The sequence below is a fragment of the Nanorana parkeri genome, unplaced genomic scaffold (genome assembly GCF_000935625.1).
Source record: "Nanorana parkeri isolate BGI_ZX_2015 unplaced genomic scaffold, ASM93562v1 scaffold36, whole genome shotgun sequence".
Lineage (NCBI taxonomy): Eukaryota > Metazoa > Chordata > Amphibia > Anura > Dicroglossidae > Nanorana > Nanorana parkeri.
In genome coordinates this window covers 1210437-1217020 of record NW_017306304.1, presented here as the reverse complement: position 1 = coordinate 1217020, position 6584 = coordinate 1210437, and positions in this window count along the sequence as shown.

Sequence of the window (6584 nt, the reverse complement as noted above, 5' to 3'; positions counted from 1 at the left end):
TCCAGATTAGTAGTGGATTTTTGTGGGGGAAGGTGCTGGAGAGTATTGCTTATGGGGGAAATGTTACACTCCCCTGACCCCTACACTCTAAGCATTACAAACCACGGGCAACTTGATTGTGTACATTACACATCCTTGACCCTTGCATTTCATACTCATGACCACTGCACTTTGTGTGCAGTCCCCCGCACTGTGTGTTACACACTTGTGACCCATACACACAATGCATTACACACATTTAACCCCTACACTTTGTGTGTTAAACACCCTTGACCACTGCATTTTGTTTATTGCATACTCCTTACCACTGCACTTTGTGGGGATAATTTATCAAAACTGGAGCAGACAGAATCTGGAGCAGTTGCCCATAGTAACCAATCGGCTTCTCTCTTCTCTCTTCACTTGGTTCAGTTAAGCTCTGAAAATGAAAAAGAGATTCTGTCTGCCCCAGTTTTGATAAATTCCTTTATGTGTGTTTTGTACTCCCTACCCCTGCACTCTATGCATTATGCACTCTTAAACCAGTCACTTTTTGCTTTACACATTTCTGACCATAGCACCGTAGCCCTAAGTCTTTTACAATTCTAGAAATGCCCCTGCTTGTTTCGCATATATTGCAATGCATGTTCAAGCTGGCCAACTGCAATAAAAGTGATGGCCAGTCCATACTCTACTATGCAAATTGCGAAATCCTTCCTGCCTTAAACAATACTTTATTGTATAGTGCCAACAAGGGGCAGATATAAATAGTTGGAGAACTACAGACTCAGGTCTGGTCACTGACCTGCATATGACATTAGTAACAAAAAACCTTGCGAGTAAAAAAGAAATTCCTATTTAACCCTTATAAACACGTCATTAACCCTAATTAGTCCTTATTATCTCTCTTCTCCCCTTAGCTTTTATTTTTTCTCATGATTTTTTATTTTTTGTAACAATAATGTTTCTTTTTTTTCATTTGTTTTATCTGTTATTTTTTTTAGTGTCGCACTGAAACAGTGTACACTTAATACTCCTGACCACTGCACATATATATATACTCCTGAAGTTCTTGTGTGCAGAAAAGCATATGTCTTGGAAGAGTCTCATTTATAAAACATTAGTGTGTTGAGGTTTGAACATGTCTGTTGCACTTTTGCTTGTGGTATAGTAATTAAAGCTTATTTTGTGGATAAAAGGACTTTGTGCCATGTAATCAGAGAGTAGGTTCAGATTTTATTTAACCAATTTGGCTACACCTACTATTGGGCTATGCATGCTGTCTAATTCTTCTCCTTTGAGTGCTCACAGGTGCCCCAGGTTGCAATCCTAGTAACGTCCCTGCCCCAACATACTGTATATTTTTTGTAGTGGGCCATGGGAAAAATGGCCCTGAGCCCAGTCTTCCCCTGATGATATGCATTGACTTATGTCACACTAACTACCAGTCTGACTGAATCATTATCGTTGACCAAGGTAATCAATCCCACTTTCCAAGAGTTCCAGGCTTTTGTACCTCATCCTCAGCTTAATTCTTCTACTGTTGCTAGCATAGCTATCTCTTCCTGTTTTTGCTGTTTCCAGGATTTGGATCCTAGTATAGATTCCGAATGTTTTTTCCTTAAGCTCGGCATATTTCCAAGCATAATGTACATTTGTAGACACTCTCGTTAGCATTATAAGTGGACAGCTTCTGGGAGGTCTTTGTCCCATCCAACACACTGCATATTGTTTGATTGTTTAATCAATTTCCAGATTATTGTTTTGTTTCATGGCCAGGTTATCATACTCGGCACTGACATTGACAAAACAAGCAGCTTGGTTGTGCAATTCTGATATTTTCACAGCCTAATAGCAATATAATTCTGGGTTACTATCTTAAGGATAGTCTCTGCATTGGCAGTGCAACAAGAATTTGACCTAGTTGAACATGGATTATTTCAGGTGTTGTAGATTTTAAGCACATTAAATGCACTATTCTCTTTTCTGTATGTCCCATTTTGCAAATGGGTATATGGCTTGGTCACATACTCAGGTTTACATACAGTATGATGTCATTATTTCGGAAGTTTGCTGATTAGTGGTGGTTGGTGCCCTATCTGTTCTGCTTTCACAAAATGTCCATTATACATCAAGATATTGAACAGTTCCCCATTTTTGGGAGGCATACCCCTATAGGAATCAGTGGACATCATTGAAAGAGTACACTTAAATATTTATTGTGGGGCTGTAGTGTTTGTATAGACTCTATATGATTTCTTCAACAAAGGTCAGAGCTTAATGGTACACATTCTGCCCCCTCTATCTCCTTTGTTAAAGTGCAACAAATATCTACTAGGACCCCAGTTGTCACTTTACCATACCATATGTGTAATTGTTGGCAGGCACCACTGCAGTATACTATTCTCCCCATATGCACTGTTCCTTATATATATTGTATTAATGTGTCTGACTATATTTTTCAATTCATTTATGTTTTCTCACTGCAGCATGTTGCAATGCGTGTGTAATGCATCATAACACGCTGCAGTGATAAAAAAAGTACTGCATATCCTACTTTTTTTCAGTGAACTGATGGGACATAAGGCAATTTGTCTTGGCTATGTGTTTCGACTGCAGTGGGAAAGGTTGCCAAGCGCAGCCCAATGCATATGGATGTGAAGGGACCCTATGGTAATGCATGCGTTTTTGTACGTCAACCAGAATTGCATTAAAGGAGAACTATGGGGTTAAGGCTTTTCCCCATAGTTCTCCTTAGGGTAACGGGAGGACACAAACTAGCGTCCTCCCGTCACCCTAGGCTCAGTATACCGCGAGCTGCTGCTCGCGGTATACTGAGACGCCACAGCTGAAGCGGATCCCGACAATTGTGCCGGGATCCGCCCAGCTGCGTGACTGACAGCTGGTTCTGCCTATCTAGAGGCAGAGCCAGCCAGCCCCTCCCCTGCAGCCGTGACAGGATGGAGAGGTGAGCGAACGCCGGTATGTGTACGCTCACCTCCCGATCCACTGAGCCGACCTGTGACAGTCTCTTTGTCACAGGTCGGCTAGAACTATGAGGTGAGTGAAAAGCACTCACCTCATAGTTCTCCTTTAAGCCAAATACACTGGATGTGATTATACTATTGCATCAACACCTGAAATATGGCATCTGCACTACTTTTGAGCAGCACAACACTCCACAAGGCATATCTCATTTTTACTGTGTATGTGCACTGGGGTAATACTATGAATAAGTAGCAACTCACATATACCACACTTTAACATGTGGTTGAAGTAACACACACTAAAATGCAGATTTTAACATATATTACTGCGCACATCTTGATGTGAATCCAGCCTTACTAAACTGAGGTTACAATGCACAAGTCAGCCCAGTGTCTATCATAAGCTACATCTGATATATTATACAGGATAATACACCACTACAGTTTTTATAAGGATATGAGACACAAACTGAGAGTTTTGTATCCTGTGACAGTCGCATGTAATAAAATGGCATTGACAGATTCAGAATGTCACACTTCACACAATCATGTGACAAGCTGATATTGGTGTGTAAGAGTTACACCGAAACATTAGGACTTTAATTGGGGACGTGAACATTTTGGAAGATTTCCTTTCACTGCTCTAAGGATAGCCATTATCAGCCAGCTAACTCATCTCTGCCAATGAAGAGCCTGCCCTAATATGCATGCCACAGTAAATGTTCATATTAGGCATGCAAATCACTCTTCCCTAGCACAGCTTAAAGATAATGTCCTTTTGCACAATCCCCAACCTTTCTATCAATAATTTATTTTAGTAATAACTTATTCTAGAATGTGCTATTGGAGGCAGCATGGGTTCCCATATACTTGTATATTCCCAGCTACTTTTAACTGTACATACCAACAAAACAGAGAAAGGAAAGATGGTTTAATGTTTGTTGAACTACAGTGAGTCTTCTGACTCCTCTCAACATCCCTTACACACAGTTCCCTATAGTTCATATGCTGAATGTAGTCTAGTCACAGAGGTCCAGAGGGGGCTAGGATAGGGTAAAAAGGTAAAGAAAAAATGATCACAAATTGTATACTTTGAGGCTTGGTGCTGCCCATTTTAACACTGCTACTTAACACACTGGTAGTGACTGCTGATAATCTTCTACCTCCCTTCCCCAGCAAAGTATACTCACTCATCTGCAGTGCACTTCTTCCGCCCTCCCTTGCCCCATTAGAGCCCTCACTCTGTTACTCTAATGGAGCAAGGCTTCTAGGTATGAGTTAGTATGTGATCTGTCCCATATGACAGTGCCACCTGGAAATGGGCAGTCTATTCAGGTAAGCCCTAACCCCAGCCACCAGTAAAGCTTACTCAGTGTGGACTCCTGCAACAGGGAGGCAATTCAGAAGGCACAGATCTGTAAGTATACCTGGCTGGGGGGTGTTGGCTATCAGCTATCATGGTCAGTATGCCCTGAATGGGTAGGCTTATGGTGACTGTCTTCTTAAGCCACTGGGCTACTAGTGACCCTATAGTACATACAGCCTTATGTCTATGCATGATAAAATAAGGCTTTTCTGAATGCCTGATTATTCCAACATGGAAAGATGCCGTGCATGGTATTATTATTACAGGTATTTATGTAGCGCTGACAATTTACGCAGCACTTTACATAGTGCACATTCACATCAGTCCCTGCCTTTAAGGAGCTTACAACCTATGGTCCCTATCTCACATGCATACATAGGAGGGCCAATTTAGACAGGAGCCAATTAACCTACCAGCATGTCTTTGGAGTGTGGGAAGAAACCCACACAACTCACAGAGGGGTAACATGTAAACTCATTGTAGATAGTGGATTCTAACCAGGGACCCCCAGTGCTGCAAGGCAGAAACACTAACCAATACGCCACTATGCTGCCCTACAGGATAGACATATTTTACAATGTAGCTTACCAATATATAAATATAAAATATATATATACCAATGTATTTTTCTAAATGTGTGTTTCAGATCAGTTGTATCAGTTTAATAACTATGGGATAATAATAAAGAACATATATCTAGCAGTTTGTTTTTAATTGGATAAACTCTATATGGGAATGCCATTGTGCATGTAATGTTTTACAGGAGGACATTCACTAAATAAGGCAAAAGCTTTCCATTTTATATCAGATTCAAGCTATAAACAAAGAATTAAGTGCAATGCCTTTCAGTTTCCTAGTAATTCCTTTAGCTGTCAAATTACTTTCAGGTATCACACAGAGCCTTGAACATGAAATCAAAACATGGAATATCCTGCCACTTATACAGTATGAGATTCAAGAACTGAGTTTTTTCCCTATATATGGACACATGCCATTCATATTAACAATGATAGACTTTAGTAGTATAAGCTTGACCGGCCGTAATGGGCTTAGGAAAGTCTGCTCGGGCACAGTATTTCAGTGCAGAAGGGATTATGTTTGCCATATGTGTTAATGCCTCTAAAATACATTTATTGTCTTTTAGTACATCTTTGACTGCCTGGACATACATAATGTCCTCTTGGGTCAAAAGGCAGAGAGATTGTGGTGTGACCTTAAGGATAATCACAAAGCCTTTGAGTGGGCAGTTAATGCCTTCTTTAGACCCTCATCTGTGAGGTTTGTGCAGAGGGAACTCTTACTTAAGACCAAATGCTGCTGGCTGAAAGAAATGAACGGAAGACAGTGCAGTTCTGACCAATCCCACTGCTCTGCTTTCCTCTTTTTGTGGATTAACCTTTATCCCTATATCTTTATTTTAATACCCAGCACCTGAACCCGAATGAAACAGTGCTCCAGTTGTGTCTAATAGTGTTAATGAATGACATTTGGTAGGGGAAACCTGTCCCAATATCTCGATCTGTCCCCTACAGATGGAGGAACTTTAACCTTTCTAATTACCTAAATGAAGCCTGTAGTGATCTGTGCCTTACTAAATTATTACTGCGTGCTTCCGATTTCTCTTAACCTCCTTATAGCTATGGACACCAAAATGTGTAATGACTATGGTCAGGCTTAACCAGTAATCACCAGTAGACACATCAGAAATTTAAATAGACAAAACACAGATTAAACTAACTTTTCTACTTCACTTTGTGTTACGTTTACTGATAATTTACATATGAGTATGTCATGTTGTAGGTCATTAATGACTGAGAAGACCCATTCTTAGCTTAAGCTGCTTTAACTTAATTTAAGGATTAGGTACAATCTTTCTTTAAAACATACACAAATGGATGGATTTTTGCAGTTTAACTAATATCATTAGTAATCATTCAAAATCTTAGTTTTTTTTATACCAGAGTTTCTCAGCATTTTAATAGTATAGATCCCTTCTAACCAAATTAGACATGTAACCAATAGTTTTATTGTTATTCTTTATTTATACAACTGCTGCAACTCCATGGCACTTTACAATGTAGGAAATTACAAAATAAACATTTAAGGACTAATAAATAGGGGGGACCTGTCCGCAAAAGCTTGTAATCTAAAGGAGATGGATAAAGTGAGATTAGAGAGCAAGTGCTGACTTCTACATTGGACCAGCCAAATAAATGAAAAAATGAATATATATATATATATATTTTTTTTTT